Here is a 17080-nt window from a genome sequence, read left to right as displayed (position 1 = left end):
ATTTGTTGTTCCCTTGTCCCTAGGTTGGCCAACCCTCCTCCCTTCCCCTACTTCTCACACTCCCATGTCCCTCAGGGGCCATCGGTCCCTTTATTTTCTTCTCATATTTTTTTTTGTCCAACTTCTCTTATCTAGGTGGGTGTCAAAGCCAATTCCAATTTTATTCACACATTGTTATGTCTGTACACCCTCCAGCTAAATTCTGTTAGCACAGGCCTTGTTACCATTAAAAAATGAGTAAGTATATTGTGATGGGAAAGAAAAAAAATATGTCAGCCCAATTTTGCTTGCCTTAAAAGGCCCTGAATTTGTCCTACATACATAACAAATAATAATCAATATTATTTCTTTAGTAGCTTCCCCCCAAATCAACCACCATAGCCTTCTGAGCTGAGCTCTTGTTTTGAATGGAAATGTATTACTGAGAGAAATTGTTTGTAGCCATTCACTGATTATATAGACATGTTGAAGCATGTTTAAGATAAACCTGAGTATGTATGAAATGGATCCCTAGTAGCAGCGCATTTTTTGCTTACCCTCCTACTTTGATAAATTTGGAAGTCTATAGATATTTAGATACATAGATATGGTTGTTGTTGTCAGCTGCCGTTAAGACCGTTTAGACACGACCATGCTTGAGTGCATGGTTGTAGTTATTGTATCTGTGTTTTTAAAGGCCTCCCTATTTGTGCTGAGCCTTCACTTTGCTAAGCATGATGCCTTTCATCTGCACTTGCTTTTCCATCTGTATATGTTATAGGGAGAGACCAGTCCTTGGAGAAGGGCACCATGTTTGTTGAAGTGAAGGAAGGAGCGGTGAAGAAAAGGTAGAAGGTGGATTTGACACAGTGGCTGCAACAATGGGCTACAAAAACTATAGTATAGATTAAAGTGCAGAACTGGAAAGTGTTTTCTTTTTTCTTTTTAATCATTTTATTGGGGGCTCATACAGCTCTTATCACAATCCATTTGTCAAGCACATTTGTACATATGTTACCATCATCATTTTCAAAACAATTTCTTTCTACTTGAGCCATTGGTATCAGCTCCCCATTTTTTTCCTCTCTTCTCCACCCTCTCTCCCTCATGAACCTTTGATAATTTAGAAATTATTATTATTTTTTCATGTCTTTCACCAACCAAAGTCTCCCTTTACCCGCTTTTCTGTTGTCTGTTCCCCAGGGAGGGGGTTATATGTAAATCCTTGTGACCAGTTCCCACTTTCTCCCCCCACTTTCCCTTTCCCCACCTGATTATCACTATTCTCATTACTGGCCCTGAAGGGTATATCTGTCCTGGGCTCCCTGTGTTTCCATCCCTTATCTGTAGCAGTGTACATGCTTTGGTCTAGCCAGATTTGTAAGGTAGAATTGGGGTCATGTAGTGAGGGGGAGGAAGTATTAAAGACATGGAGAAAAGTTGTATGTATTGCCAGTGTTAAACTGCACCCTGACTGGCCCATCTCTTCCTTGTGACCCTTCTGTAAGGGATGTCCAATTGTCTACAGACAGGCTTTGGGTCTCCACTCTGCACTCCCCTCATTCACATCAATATGATTTTTTTGTTCTGGGTCTTTGATGTCTGATTCCTGATCCCATAAACACCTCATGATCACACAAGTTGGTGTGCTTCTTCCATGTGGACTTTCTTGCTTCTGAGCTAGATGGCCACTTGTTTATCATCAAGCCTTTAAAACCCCAAGTGTTATATCTTTTGATAGCCGGGCACCATCAGCTTTCTTCACCACATTTGCTTATGCACCGGCTTTCTCTTCCATGACCATGCCAGGAAGGTGAGCATCACAGAATGCCAGGTTATTAGAAAAAAGTGTTCTTGCCTTGAGGCAATACTTGAGTAGAGGCCCAATGTCTATTTGCTACCTTAATACTTAATATATAAATATATGTCCATAGGTCTATTTCCCTATTGTTTCATATAAATATATTGACATATGTACATGCCCGTGTTTAGACCTCTCTAAATGCCCATTTCCTCCTAGTTCTTGGAAAGTGTTTCTTAGTGTTGAACACAAGGTCATTCTGTGTTGGAACCAACCAGAGGACAACTCACAACAGCAACAATTTTGATAGATTTTTGTGATTTAACAGGATGAACAAAGGTTCCTGTTATGAAAAGATTTTAAGAAAATTGAAAACTTTAATGGTTTGAAAAAGGTCAGGTGAGTTATGCCAAGAGATTCCCACCTGCCCACCCCCCCTTTGAGATAATAGGAGGGGGCTCTAAAGAGTGTGTGGGAAAATTCCATTGTCTTTTAATTCCCAGTATCCATGAACTTTTTAAAGCACATGCACTTGTTTAATGTCCAAGGGTTCGCTTGCTATTCCCTGGGAAACCTTACCCCATCCACTGTACAGGCCTGCATGTGAAATTTCATCCTTCATTCTGTTCTGAAAACTCAAAGAACCTATAAAAGGAATACAAGTTTGCATCCTTCAAAGATGCCCAAACTGAAATTTTGTCATAGTGTAAATCTAAAAGCACATGATTCTTCAGGGAAGGGTTAGAGAGATGAAGCTCCCACCTTAAAAAATATATATACATATATATACCTAGATAGAAATTATGTCAAGTAACAATAGCTTCACCCTGTGATTTTTTTTAAATAAAGGTTTCTATGATTTTATAGCAATGCTTTTTGACTTATCCTCTTATAGATATGTAGTTGCATAACTAGATAAATATAAACATGTAACTATATAAATACAGAGATCAAGTATTCCTTACTTTTTAAAAATTTGCTTGACTCCACTTTGCTTTTACAAAAATATTTATTAGTCCCAAATATGGCAACAACTGTGCAGTGGTGCAGTATTTGACACTGTTTCACCCTAGTGCACATCATTTCCATATGAATCAGGACCAAGTTGAGGAGATCTGCCAATTACATTTTAGTGACTGTAGTTACAAATATTGATGTAATAAAACTATATTTAAAAAGTAGGAGAGTAGTCTCACAGTATACTTCCAGGTTGTTAAAATTTGCTTCATAAATGTACATTGCTTTGTTAAAACTAATTAACAATTAGAGTTAAAAACAGTTATACATTTTGACAGTTTGATTCTTTATGATGAATCATTGATATCAATGTCAATTTTAAATCTAGCAAACCAATTTGAATTTTGTGTAGATTGGTTAGCTCAGTTTCTGTGACTATAGTAACATGGCACAACTTATTTTCTCATTTGGTATGAAGTGACAAGCAATTAGCTAGCATAATTCATTATAGGGGTACACTGCTGGGAAAGCTATAGTGTAATTTTAGATTCAGATAGTGATGACTGGAAGGGTTAACTTGTGCTTATCCAGAAGAGACCATCACATGGCAGGATTACTCTTTTCAAAGAATTCGGCTTCCCTCATGATGATGAGCTTCATACAGTCAAATGTGTTTTAACTGCCAAATGAGGGACTTCCTGACCTGCTTTATGTATGTCATGTGTAGTGTCAGAACATGTGTTGTTCTATGACGTGTAGTCTCTTAAAACAGTTAAGTCTTATAAAGAACCTAGATTTTCATAAGGGGTTATATCTCTGACTCTCATATTTTTAAGTGAAAAATATAAAATATGAATTCCTGTCATTATTTATTTTGAGATAATTTGTTAAAAACTATTTTTCATATTTATTGTCATGATAAAGCAGCAACAGTGACATCCAGTGTTTAGTGAACTTATTGGCAATTTATCCCCAAGGACTTTCATTTATTGCTCTTGTACCCAGAATTATTTATCTAACACACATGCTAATCAAGTAATGCTTTGTAACATTTTTTTCAGTTTTCCTATTCTCATAATCTTTAAAGTTTTAAATTTATCTACAAGTTTTTCCAATTTAGAGTCCCAATTTATTTATTCATCCTAATTTCCTGCTATTTCCACTGAGTAACCTATACGCTAATATTTTTTTATTATCAAAACTAGGGGTGGAGTATTCACTAAGCAAGTAAACAAGGGCTTACTTATGCTAATTTATTCATCTGTTGTGAGCAGTCTCACATGTGTGAAATCTCATGTGAGATTGTTCACAACAGATTAGTAAATAGGCATAAGTAAGCCCACATTTAGTTTGGGCATTGAGTACTCCATCTGTGTTAGGGAAAATGAATTTGAAAAGAAATTTTGATTCTATAGGAAAGTACTATGGTATTGGAAGACAGACAAATGTCAGCCCTATCTGTAAACGGAATCTTTGATGTGGTGAGATAGTGTGAAAAAATCTTCCTTACGGATTAAGCACAGGTAAATTTAAGTTTGCTTTACTGGGTAATTTGACACTATCTGAAACTACCACCTATCTCTTCATTTGTCATAATGAGGTGGTTTGCATATGACTAAAATATTGGAAGCTATATCACTAGTATTTCAAATACCATCAGGTTATCCATGTGGATAGATTTCAGCAGTTTCCAGATTAGGACAAACTAGGAAGGCAGGCCTGGAGATCTCTTCTAAAATTAGCTCATTAAAAGTATGTATCACAAAAAAAAAAAAAAAAGTATGTATCACCTTAAGTGGAGAGGAAATGTTTTGAGAATGATGAGCGCAATGAATGTACAAATGCGTTTTACAGAATTGATGTATGTATGGATTGTGATAAGAGTTGTATGAACCCCTAATAAAATGATTAAAAAAAAGTATGTATCACAATTCATTGCCTAAGTTGCTTGATTTGGGCAAGTCATTAGGAAGAATCAGTTTTCAGGAAAAGGCCTCACGGTTGTTGAAGTAGTAGTCCAGCAAGGTCAAGGGAGACCCTCAGTGATGTGGATCGCCATAGTAGCCACACAAATGGCCCCAAACATGCTGGTGAGAATCGCACAGGACTGGGAAAGATTTTTTTTTCCTGTTGCACATAGGGTTACCATGAGTCAGCATTCGTCAGAGTCAGCTCAGGGGTCTTGATCTCTAGTTAGGTAAACTCATTATGTTATATTGAATGTATACCTTCCATGCCTTCTTAGTGGAAATTTCCAAAAGTCTACTTATTCTCATCAACCGTTCAACCCTGTGTGTGTTAGGGAGTGTGTGTGGGTGGGTATTGTGGGGGTTGAGTGATGTAGAATGCTGTGGGAAGTAATATGCGTGTAATGATTCAATACCAGTCTTTGCTCTAAGGCTGATATAAAGAAATAAAACAAACCAACACAATTATACAAATGAAATTGTCTCTCTCTTGTTGCTACTGTTAGGTGTTAGCAGTCATTTCCAACTCCCAGAGACTGTATGTACATAGAACGAACCCCCTGTGGGACTGTACCACCCGCACAATGGCTCTTGTGCTGGAGCCCACTGGTACAGCCACTGTGTCAATCTCCCCGCAGGGGTCTTCCTCTTTTCCACCGCCCCTCCATGTTAGAGAGCACAATGTTCTTTTCCAGCGACTGGTCTCTCCTGATAACACATGAAAATACTTGAGAAGAAGTCTCACCAATCTTGATTCTAAGGAGCAGTCTGGCTGTGCTTTTTCCAAGACAGATGGGTTGGTTCTTCGGTTGGCAGTCTATAATACTTTCAATCTGCTTCACCAACACCATAATTCAAATGCAGCCATTTTTTCTTCAATCTTCCTTATTCAACGTCCAACCTTTGTATGCACATGAGGCAACTGAAAATACTATGCCTTCTGTCAGGTGTGCCTCAGTCTTCAAAGTAATATGCTTCCTTTTCAAAACTTTAAAGGCATCTTGTGCAGATTTACTTAATACAGATTGTTTTTTTATTTCTTAACTGCTGCTTCCATAAACATTATTGTAGATCCAAGCAAGATGAAATCCTTGATAGCTTCATTTTTTTATTCACTTATCACAATATTACCTATTAATTCAGTTGAAATGATTTTGGTTTTCATTACATTGAGTTGTAGTTCAACAGCAGTTGCTTTACGTCTTCTTCACTTTCCGCAAAAAAAGTTGCATATCTCAGGTTATTAATCTTCATCTGCCCCTGATGTTACATTTTCTTCATATAAGCAGGCTTCCCTGATTGTTTGCTCAGCCTATACATTGAATAAGGATGATGAGAGAATATAACCTTTCCTGGTTTTAAACCCTGCAATATACCCTGGGTCTGTTTGCACAACTGTCTATCCATTTACAGGTTATGCATGAGCACAGTGAAGTGTTCTGGAATTTCAGTTCTTCTCAAGGGTATCCATAGTTTTTTATGATCCACACACCTGAATGCCTTGGCATAGTCAAACACAGGTAAACATCTTTCTGGTATTCTCTGCTTTGAGGCCCTTCTAACATTACCAATGAGATCCCTTGTTCATGCCCTCTTCTGAATCCAGCCTCAACCTCTGGTAGATCTCTGTCAATCACCCTTGTTGGATGATCTTGAGCAAAATTTTACTTGTGTGTGATATCACTGATGTTGGTCTATAATTTTAACATTCTGTTGGGTCACTTTTCTATGGAATGAGTACAGGCATTCAGTCACCTGGCCAAGTAGCTCTCTTCCAAATTTCTTGCCATAGATGAGTGATTACTTCCAGTACTTTAACAGTTTGTTGGGACATTTCAATTCCTGAAGCACTGTTTTAGGCTCATGCTTTCATTGAAACTTGGATTTCTTCCTTTAATATATTGGGCCTTGCTCTTCTTTAGATCGTTGAAAGTTGACTAATTATTTTTGGTATAGTGACTTCATGTATCTTTTCATCTTTTTTGTTACTTCCTGCATTATTCAATATTTTGCCTGTATCAATATTTTATAGCTTGAGTGTTCTCTTTTGTTCTTTCAGTTTAAGATAGGCTGAGCACGTCCATCCTTTTTGATGTTCTCACTCTAGATCTTTGCTCATTTCAATATTTTCTTTTATCTTCTTGAGTTGCTCTTTGAAATTTTCTGTTCAGCTCTTTGACTTCAACATGTCTTTCATTTGCCTTAGCCACTCTACGAGGAGAAGTCTTTTCTGACATCCACTTTTATCTTTCCTTTCTTTCATGTTCTTTCACATTACCTTTTGCTTTCTTCACGTAGATATTCCTTATACCCTCTCACAGCTCATCGGGTCTTCTGTCATTAGTATCTAGTGCATCAACTCTGTTCTTGGTATTCAAGTGGGATTTCTTCGAAATCTTATTTTGGCTCTGTCAGCCTTGACGTCCTTTTCTTCAATGTCAACCTGAACTTACATATGAGCAATTGAGGGTCTGCTACAGAGTCAGTCCCACCCACTGGCCTTGTTTTAGTTTCTCCGTGAGCCCTTCTCACAGATGCAGTTAATTTGATGTTTGTCTGTTCCAATTGGAGCAGTCTTCATGTCCAGTCTCCATTTGTGTTGTTGGAAAAAGGTGCCTGTCATGAAAAGCTGCTCGTATTGAAAAATTCTCTCAGGTGATCTCCAGCTCCATTTTTATCATAGAGACCATGTTTCCCAACAACTTTTCCTGCCTCGTAGTGCCCAAGTTTTGTCTTTCAAAATTATCAAGAATGATCAACATAACTTGATTTCATGTTTGATCAATTTCAGACGGAAGATGTTAATAGAATTCTTTAATTGCTTCCTCAGTAGATCATGGCCGGTGCATACATTTGAATAATAGTTGTATTGATTTGGATTTCCTTGCATACAGATGGACATAATTGACCTCACAGACAGCATGACAGTTCAAGATTGGTCTTCAAATGTCCTTTTAGAAGATGATGCAACACCACTCCTCTTGATTGTTTCATTCCCCACATAGAAATCTATGTTTTTCCAATTCAAAATGGCCCTTTATTACATTTCATTTTTCATGTATTCCATTTGGAATATTCCATATTCCAATGAAATGTATTCCGTTTCATTTTTGGTGACTTCCCATTTTCCTAGATGCAAACTGTGTATATTCAAAGTTATTAATGGATGTTTGTCGCTGTTTTTTCTCATTGTGGGTCATGCCCATCAACAAATGGAAGTCCGGAAGTCCCTCAGCGTCATGACTAGTTGACTGTACTTTGAGAAGGCAACTCCTTCTCAGATTCCTAGGGTCCTTCAGCTTGGGGGACTACTCTTCTGGCACTAAGTCTGACAATATTTTTCTTCTATTCATTAGGTGTTCAGTATATGACAGTGCTTCAATGCTATCCCTAGGTTTTTCAGTGGTGAATTCCACTGAACTGGACATTATATTCCATTTTTGGTAGTCTATTCTTAGTCAGGAAACTCTGCTGAAATCTTTTCACCTTGGGTTGCCATGCTGGTATTTGAATTATCAGTGATACAGCCTTTAGCATCACAGTAACATACAATTCATCGCAGTATAACCAACTGATAGACAAGTGGCAGAGTCTCTCCATAGTGTAGTGAAAGTTTAGGGGGGGAAAAGTGAAATAAAAATGTTAAACTGCTTCTGTCTATCCAACTCATTTTTAATACAATAAGACTGTGCAATGTGCTTTATTTACTACCCGTTATACTTGAGTCTCTGTCTGTAGTCAAATTGAATAACTGTTAATAAAGCATTTTATATCATCATATTATATTAAAAATAAGTGGTGTAGATGGAAACAGTTTAACTATTATTTCACATTTTTTCACTATTTGATGTGATTATAGAATCATAGGGATGCACATAGAAAGTCAGAAAGGTAGTCTGTACCTTCAGCTGGGTTCCTTCGATGGTGATATGACAGGATGGCCTTGTTGTTGGGTTCCACTGAGTCCTAGTGATCTCATGTGTGGCAGGAGGAAACATGGCCAGTCTACACCAGCCTCACAGAAAGTCCCACTACAAGAAAACTGTCATTGAGGTACAGTGAATGTATAATGTTACATGGCATTTTGTTATGTGTATATATTTCATGAAGCTACCATTGCAGTCAACACACAGCTATCTCACAACCCCACAATTTCTCTTCTGCAACCTTTGCCCCACCATTCTTAACCCTTAGATATGAGTAATTTTTTCTCCCCAATATTTAGTATTTTAAAGAAAGCTATATAAAAGAAAAGCTATATAAAAAGCTTTAAAAATTGGTTTTCTTTTTCACTCATCCTGCTTCCTTGAGTTCCATCTAAGTCATTTTGTGTGTCAATCATGTATTTATCTTTATTACCAAGTAGTATCTTGTATTATGGAGACAGTCTTTCATTTCTTCCCTGATTTTGTCAGTCACTGTAAATATTGTAAATGTTTTTCAATTATATAAATAGGATCAGGGTACTTTTAATTCCATTTCTCTATTATAGTTTTCTGTTTTCATTTTATTATTGTTGTTATTATTATCATTATTTACTTATTTTAGCTGTTTCATGTTTACTTTTCTCCACTTTTATGGTTTATTGGATTGGCAGATTTAGTATTTACTTTAGATTCATTATTTTATTATTTAGTAGTTATTTTAGTTAGAAGTCAGGTGCTAAACCACTGTACAGCCACAGCTCCCTACAGTTTCTTAACAGTTACATCTAAAAGGGAATAAAATATGTAAAAATAGTAACACTGTAGTTGAAATTGTCGGCTATGGTTCCGAGAATCATTTTAATATTTGCACTCCTCTTTCTTATCTGTTTATTACATATAGAATAACTATTCATCTCTTTCCTCCTAGTACATATTTTGTGACAATCATTTTTCTTTCAAGACATATCCAAAAATTTCTTAAGATTTACTTTTAATTTTTTTCTGTTAAAAGGGAGATTCTGTAAAAGATAACTCCAGAGCTATCAGATTGAGGCTGCACCAGGAAGTCTAATGTGCCAATGCCTGTTGAGTAAGGATAACTCCCACATTTGTGCAACAACATTTTGCCTAAAATATAGATAAACATATACAAAAAAGTCTAAAAAAGCCCCCACACATCAAATCAAGTATTTAAATAAAAATAAGTGTGTTTGGGGAATTAATTGTATGTTTCTTTTCTTGTTCCTTTCTTTCTTTCTTTCTTTTATTTTTGATAGCTGACTTAAAACTGCCTAAGGATTTATGTGAAGGGGAGAAAAATCTAAAATTCCTGAACTTCTTTATCCAATTTTAAATGTTCTCCCTCCACAAACTTATTGATTTTCTTAGAAGATAATTTATTTTTGTGAAGGTAATATAACATATCCAAGAGACCATTAATTATTATTATTGGACTCCAACTAAATGGTGTGATTATATTTGATTATTAAAATTTTTAAATATGTAATTTTGGTTTTATAGCTAAAACCACCCAACTGAATGTCTTTTATTTTGCTTTTATAACCACTAACTTATTGTCAAACCAGACTAGACTATACCAAAAGAAATTCTCAGGCATTTATAATCAACAAAGGGAAATTTGCTTGCAAGTAGAATAAGCCACTCTCCAAACTCAATATAAAATACAGACATATATTTTAACTTTTCTATAATTTGCATCTCAAACATGTATCTGTAGAATTGTCCCTAATGGGAGTTCTCCTTAAAAGCTATCTGACAAGGAATGGTCGATTTTTTGGTGCTGTTTCCTCTTTTGCCACAAGGTGTCGGTGTTTAAATAGATAAATTTGCTCAGGACTTTGATGATTCCTGGTTAATCCAGTTTGTAAATTAAAATGGCTTTTCAAGACTGGAAGATCCCATTCTGTCAGTGGAAATCTTGACCAAGCATACATCACAGATAAGATGCAAAGTTTACAGATTTCTTTGATTGGTTCTTTAATTTTGTATGCTCTAATGCTGGGTGTATGTTATGTATTAAATAGACCATTGACTGCCCAAGAATGAGCACATCTTTGTAGGAAGAAGTACAGACAAGAAAGCTCTTCATAAGTGAGAGTGGCAAGACTTGGTCTCATGTACTATGGAAATGCCAGAAGGGGTGACCATTCACTGGAATATGGCATCATCTTGGTACAGTCTAGGGTCAATAAAAAAGAGGAAGACCCTCCAAGAGATGGAACAACACAATGGCTGCAACAATTGTGGGTCTTAAATATCAGAAGGGTCGTGAGGGTGGGGCAGAACTTGACCACTTTTTCTTTTGCTGTACCTGTAGTTGGAATCAGCTTGATGATATCTAGCAATAAGAACATAGTGCTGGACTAGGACCTAAGCCAACATTGTCCACCTCATGAACCCCAATTAACCGTTTCTTGTGGCAATCACCAGTAGCCAAAAGAATCTATTTGCTTTCTCTTGCAAACAAACAACCAGCACTCAGCGGAGCTATCCAAGGAAAGTTCAAGAGAAATGTTGTTCTTTGTTTTATTATTATTTAATACTCTTTATTTTTCAAAATCATTTTATTGGGAGCTAATACAGATATCATGTCATTCCATAGCTCAATCACATCAAGCAGTTTTGTATAATTTCTACCACAATCAATTTCAAAACATTCTCTTCCTTTTGAACTCTTTGATATCATCTCCCCTTTACCCCACCCCCCACCTCCTCCTGTTCCCCCATGAATCTTTATTCTACTTGCTGTCTCTATAAGTTTATCAATCATGGGTTTCATATACTAAAAAACAGAGAAACACATAACAATAAGTCAGGAGGGTTACCTTCACTGACAAAATACATTTGCGATAAACCCAAATATGGAAAACAATATAAACCTCAGTCCATGTTGAAACCAGATCAGTCTTAATGTGCATCAGAGGCGGGTGGAGTGGGGTGTTAGTCTGGGTAGATGAGAGAAACAAATTTATAGACACTCATATGTATATGAGGAAGAGATTTATATACAAGAGCAATTGAATATTGAGAAAACATCCCAGCCCAGTCCAGATCAAGTCTATGAGTCCAATATTAGCCCATAAGTCAAATACGAATCTATAAAGTCCTCTTCAGGCTCACAAAATACATGCAATGATGCCACATGCAGGAGGATCACAGGTGGGTGGGTTGGATGTTTTGTGGATCCAGTGGCATCATGAGCATCTCGGTGCTGGCACGGGTCTCTACATGGCTTCTCCAGCTCAAGAGGTCTGGTTGCATCAGGGTAGGTTCATCTGGCTTCTCCAACTCCCAGGCGTAGTGCCACGTGCTTTGTCAGTAGATCATCTCCAGAAAGTCTCTCCTGCCTCCAAGGAGGAAAATATGGGAGTTCCCAGAATTCTCAGGAGAAGTCCATGCCCACAAAAAGGCCTCATTGGTTATGTCTTGATTGACAGGCCAGACTCCACCCCTTCACTCATAATCCTCTCAAATTGACACCAGATTATGCAACTGCCACAGGGGGTATCAACTGGGGTGTCTCCTATTGTCATCTCTCCAAGGAGCACAACAAAACCTTAAGGTGGAAGTAAATGAGTAATTCTAAGGTGATTGTAAACACCTCTTCATAGTAGCTGCCACATGCACTTACTTGCAAAGGAAAACATTCAAACTGGTCTTTCATTTGTAAGATGCTCCTGAACATTCAAACTTGGTGGAAGATCTAAAGGCATTTGGAAATTTAGAATTTTCAATGAAAAGTTGAAAAGTTATTAACTTCTTGATGTAATAACATAAGCAAAGAAGACATAACATCTAAATGTTAATGCCAGTGGAAAATATAAATAGTAGCATGTGCCTAATACTTGTGATTCCTTGAGGTAATTATAAAACATTACTACCACACTTTTTTATTGTACTTAGCTAATGCATATTATGTTTATTATGTTTAACATGTAGTCTTTATTCTGGGGAATTAATAGTAGAAAATATAAACTTAAACCTGTACATTGTATTCCATACACTAATTAATCACAAAATTGAACAGTGTATGCCACTTAGACAATCAGCCATATTCTTAGTGAATTGATGTATGACTGAACAAGAAGCATAAATCAACTCTTCCCTTTTTGAGCATTTTCTTTTAATAATCAGCTTTTCATTAGAATATTTCATATACCTCTTTATCATTTCTTCTATTCATTTATTATTAATAACCCACAAGAAAAGTAATAAATATGATTCAAAAGGGTTTGAACTTAATAATACAGTTATAAGATTTTAATAACTATCATAAAATTAATGCAGACTAGCATCTAAGTTTATTCCCAATTGAGAAAACTTTAAAAGCAGGAGGGTTTAGCCTATCCCATCTTTCCTTACAGGTGGTAGTAGGGAGCTGGGAGCAGGAAACCGTACAGAAACAAGGGCTTCCCTAATAAAAATGTCTGTGGTATCGTGTTACAGAAATCAAAACCGCCTGCTGTTGAAAGGCACACACTCGTTCCCATCCGTCGTGATGAAACAAAAGGACAGAGGCAATCTTGAAGGTGGCCATTAGTGATAATGACTTTCAATCGCTGCTGACTAGAGTTGGTTGGAATTGGAAGATTTGATATGAAAAGTCCCTTTAGTTTTATCACCCAGTCTCCTGGTACTATTTTTGTGAGGTTGGATGCTACTTCTGTACTTCTGTGACAAAAGAAAGCTATTTGAATTTCATCATGTCTGCCATCTTTTAGTTTCTGTTTTGTTTCCTTCCACAAAAGAACTATCTTTTCTATCATTTTCATACCTTTGATACACATGCTGGCTTTACTTATACAGATTCAAAGTTATTATTGTGTAGTCCTGAATATGTGTTTTTATCTCCTATTTTTGAGTATTGGAGCATAAGGCATAAACATCGTTTTGAACTAAATCAATGTTTTATTGATTATTTTGGCCGAATGGCTGCCTATGTGCTGTAAACGTAGAGTGATTATGTGACAGTGTTTTACCTTTGTGCCTGAGGACACACTTGCTGAATCCTTACCCTCTTTGGCACACTCTCTTAGAGTGCTGTGGTGACTAGGACTAGAGCAAAGTCAAATTTAGGGGTTTCCGTACCTAAATGACACCTGGATGTGTCAGCCACAGACATCCACGGGATTTACAGCAGTTCCAGAATCAGTCAATGAATGTTGCATTTCAACGGGCTACATGTAAAAGATATAGGATTAATTGCTTGCTAGGATGAGCTGTTATTTCATTTTAGTTTAGAACACTTTATTTGAAAGCCAGATAAGTCCTGCATACAATCAGAATGTGTAAGAAGCCATCATTTTATGTTCTCAGCTCTGACCTCTCAACTGTTGCACCTTTCACTGCTGGAGATCCATCCCCTTGACGTGTCAGGCGAAATGGGAATGACACTTGGAAGAGACACACTAAAGCTTGTAAAGTACATAGAACAGTCTTTTGGACAGCCAAGATGCAATACATAACTAACTCTTAGCATGATGCAGAGAGCACATCATGGTGATAGCGAGCAGGCGAAGTACCGTTCTCATTGGGCTAATATTTGACCGCCGATAAGTTCACTCTCTGAAGCACTGTTACTTTTCTGCTATTCTGACTTCTGTTACAGATATAGTTTTCCTTGCAGATTTTATCTCTATTACTTCCTTGCAGATATTATCTCTACTTTAATTTGCAGCTTCATTTAAAGCTTTTAGGATCGATATTATGTCAGGTGCCTCCCTGTTTCCATTATAGCTTACCCCAGCAGCAGTGGCTTACTCATAGGAAATACGTAGTAGTCTGTAAACGTCCTTTGGTTGATTACGACCAAACAGAACCACTCTCTTAGGATCCAAAAAAAATTTATCTTAAGCAATCAGTAGGTAATTTGTACTGTCTTATACAAGTATAAACTTAGCAATATTGAAGCAAGATTCTTTTCCTCTTAAGCAAGAGAACACTAAAATGAAAAATGCACTGAAGGGAATTGTGCTCTAAAGACGTGATGCGGATGATTTCAAACGTACTGGTAACACTTGGCTAGGAACAATACTTTGACCATTTCACTCAGTAACTAGAAAAGAAGCACTCTAGATCATCCACTGTTTACAGTGTGTTAGTGTATCTGTGTGTAATTTGGACACCTCTCAGCTTCTATGCCTGTTTGTGAAATTAAATATATAGCTGCTAAAATTCTACCTTTATTAAAAGTTGTCGAAATATCCTGGAAAATGATAGGCAAAAACGAGACTGGCAGTCTGTTGAAGACAGAGTCTTTCATACTTGGCTGGATCGAGCACTGTGACAAGTGGAGTTCTAAACTGATGTGAAGACAAATGTGTTGTTAGGAGACCTTGAAAAGACCCTGGCTAGAGGGAATATATATATATATATATATATCTCGATAGAAAAAGAAATTTAAATATAAAAGAATTCATGAACAAAAGCAGGCTCCCTGCCTAAATCAAGAACAAAAATCATGACAGTTTACATGATAAATTTATATATATGGTATAAAAATCAATGAATTAATAATGGTCCAATGAATAGGTAGTGGGCAACAGTAAGATGATGTTTCTGTGTAGGAGAAGGGCTGTGGTTTATCCTGAAGGAAATTAATATTTTATTGTAAATTTCTGAGGAAAGATGATAATAAATCTAGAATAAAAGTAAAGGACTTGAACGTGAATGGATTATTGAATTTAAAAGTGTTCTTCAACTTAGAAACCTCATGACATTTTGCTAGACTGAATAGAGGGTCAGAAAATGTGCCTAAGCTTGTGAAACCTGAGCGCAGGCGTACATTAAGCTTGTGAAACCAGAGCGCAGGCATACATAACTAGTATTCTCTGTAATTCTGGGAGTCTCAAGTGTTATCTGGTAGCTATTTGGAGGGGCTTCTGCAGAACTTTGAGGGTTCCATAAACTCATACTTTTCAACATATCATGAGACATCAATTGTCCATTTCAGTAGCTCCTTTTATTTTTTCAGAGGCTATATAGTTTAATATGTAACAAAATTTGAAAGAAGTAAATACATGAAGTCAAGCTATTGTTTATTAATCCAGACATAAAAGAGATTTGGAGAGATCTAAAATCTCCTTACTAAAATGTTTGTTTTTATTTTAAAGATTTAAAATTTTCATAAATATGTATTATTGAGTAGATTTTTCATAGTATTTTAAAAGTAATTAGTAAAATTTTAATTAAATTATTCAAAAATATTTACCACTTATTTATTGAAGCATTATAAATTAATGTCTGCACATGCCTAAGCTGTCATGTGCTGTATTGTCACAATTGTTCCTGATTTAGTTAGGAACTTATCAGTTCTAAACAGCAATTCTATTACCGGGCCTGGAGTTATACCACAACTCAATCTAAGAAACAAACAAAAACCATAAATTCATAAAACCGGTGCCTAAAATTTATAATGAAGATGGTTACTGCACAAGTGTCAGAATAGAACTGTGTAGCATAGGGTTTAACATGTCTGAGTTTTCAAAAATGAACTCCCAGGAGGTTCTTTTAAGTCACCTCTGTAGGGAATCAAACCTCCAACCTTTTGGTTAGCAATTTAGCATACAGCCATTTGCATCGCCAAGGGACTTTTAAAAATTATTCAGAACCCGGTAATGTTAGTAGTGAACCAATGCTTTAGAGTGTGATTGGTTTCTTCCTGGCCTGAAGTAAGTAGTTATACCTGTATCTCTGTCTTAACAGTGTTTGTCCTCTCTAGTGAATGAATGAATGTTCAAACAAGCATCTTTCTCCAAGCAAACAGTTGTGGTGTGGTAGGTCCCGTCAAATAGTTTCTGACAGGGAAAGACCCTATGCCAAGGAAACACTGTGTGGTCCTGCTCTATTTTCAAAATGGTTCCTTTGCTTGAGCCCATTGTGGCCCACCTCCTGGAGGAACTTCCTCTTGTGCTGCCCCTCCACTTTACCAATCTTGGTCTCTTCTGATATGTCCAAATGGCATGAAATGAATCCTCACCATCCTTGCCTCTAAGGAGTACTCTAGCCATACTTCTTCCAAGACAGATTTGTTTATCCTTTTAGCAGTTCGTGGTACTTTCCATATTCTTCTCCAGCACCACAATTCACATGCCTGCTTCTACTTCTGTCTTCTTTCTTCAATGTCCACAAGGCAATTGAAAATAGCGTGACCTGGGTCAGGAGCATCTTAGTTCTCAAACCAACATCTTTGCTTTTCAATACTCTAAAGAGTTCTAGGGCAGCAGATTGACCCAATGCAAATCACCTGTTGATTTCTTGACTGCTGCTTCCATGAGCATTCATTGTAAATCCAGGCAAGACAAAATCCTTGACAACTTAAATTTTTTTTTAAAATCAATTTATTGGGGCTCATACAATTCATCACAATACATAGATCAATTGTGTAAAACACATCTATACATTTGTTGCCCTCATTATTCCCAAAATTC

This window comes from Echinops telfairi, unplaced genomic scaffold, assembly GCF_000313985.2.
Source record: "Echinops telfairi isolate 266 unplaced genomic scaffold, ASM31398v2 ScPeMD7_9;HRSCAF=40, whole genome shotgun sequence".
Lineage (NCBI taxonomy): Eukaryota > Metazoa > Chordata > Mammalia > Afrosoricida > Tenrecidae > Echinops > Echinops telfairi.
This window is presented reverse-complemented; position numbering follows the sequence as displayed.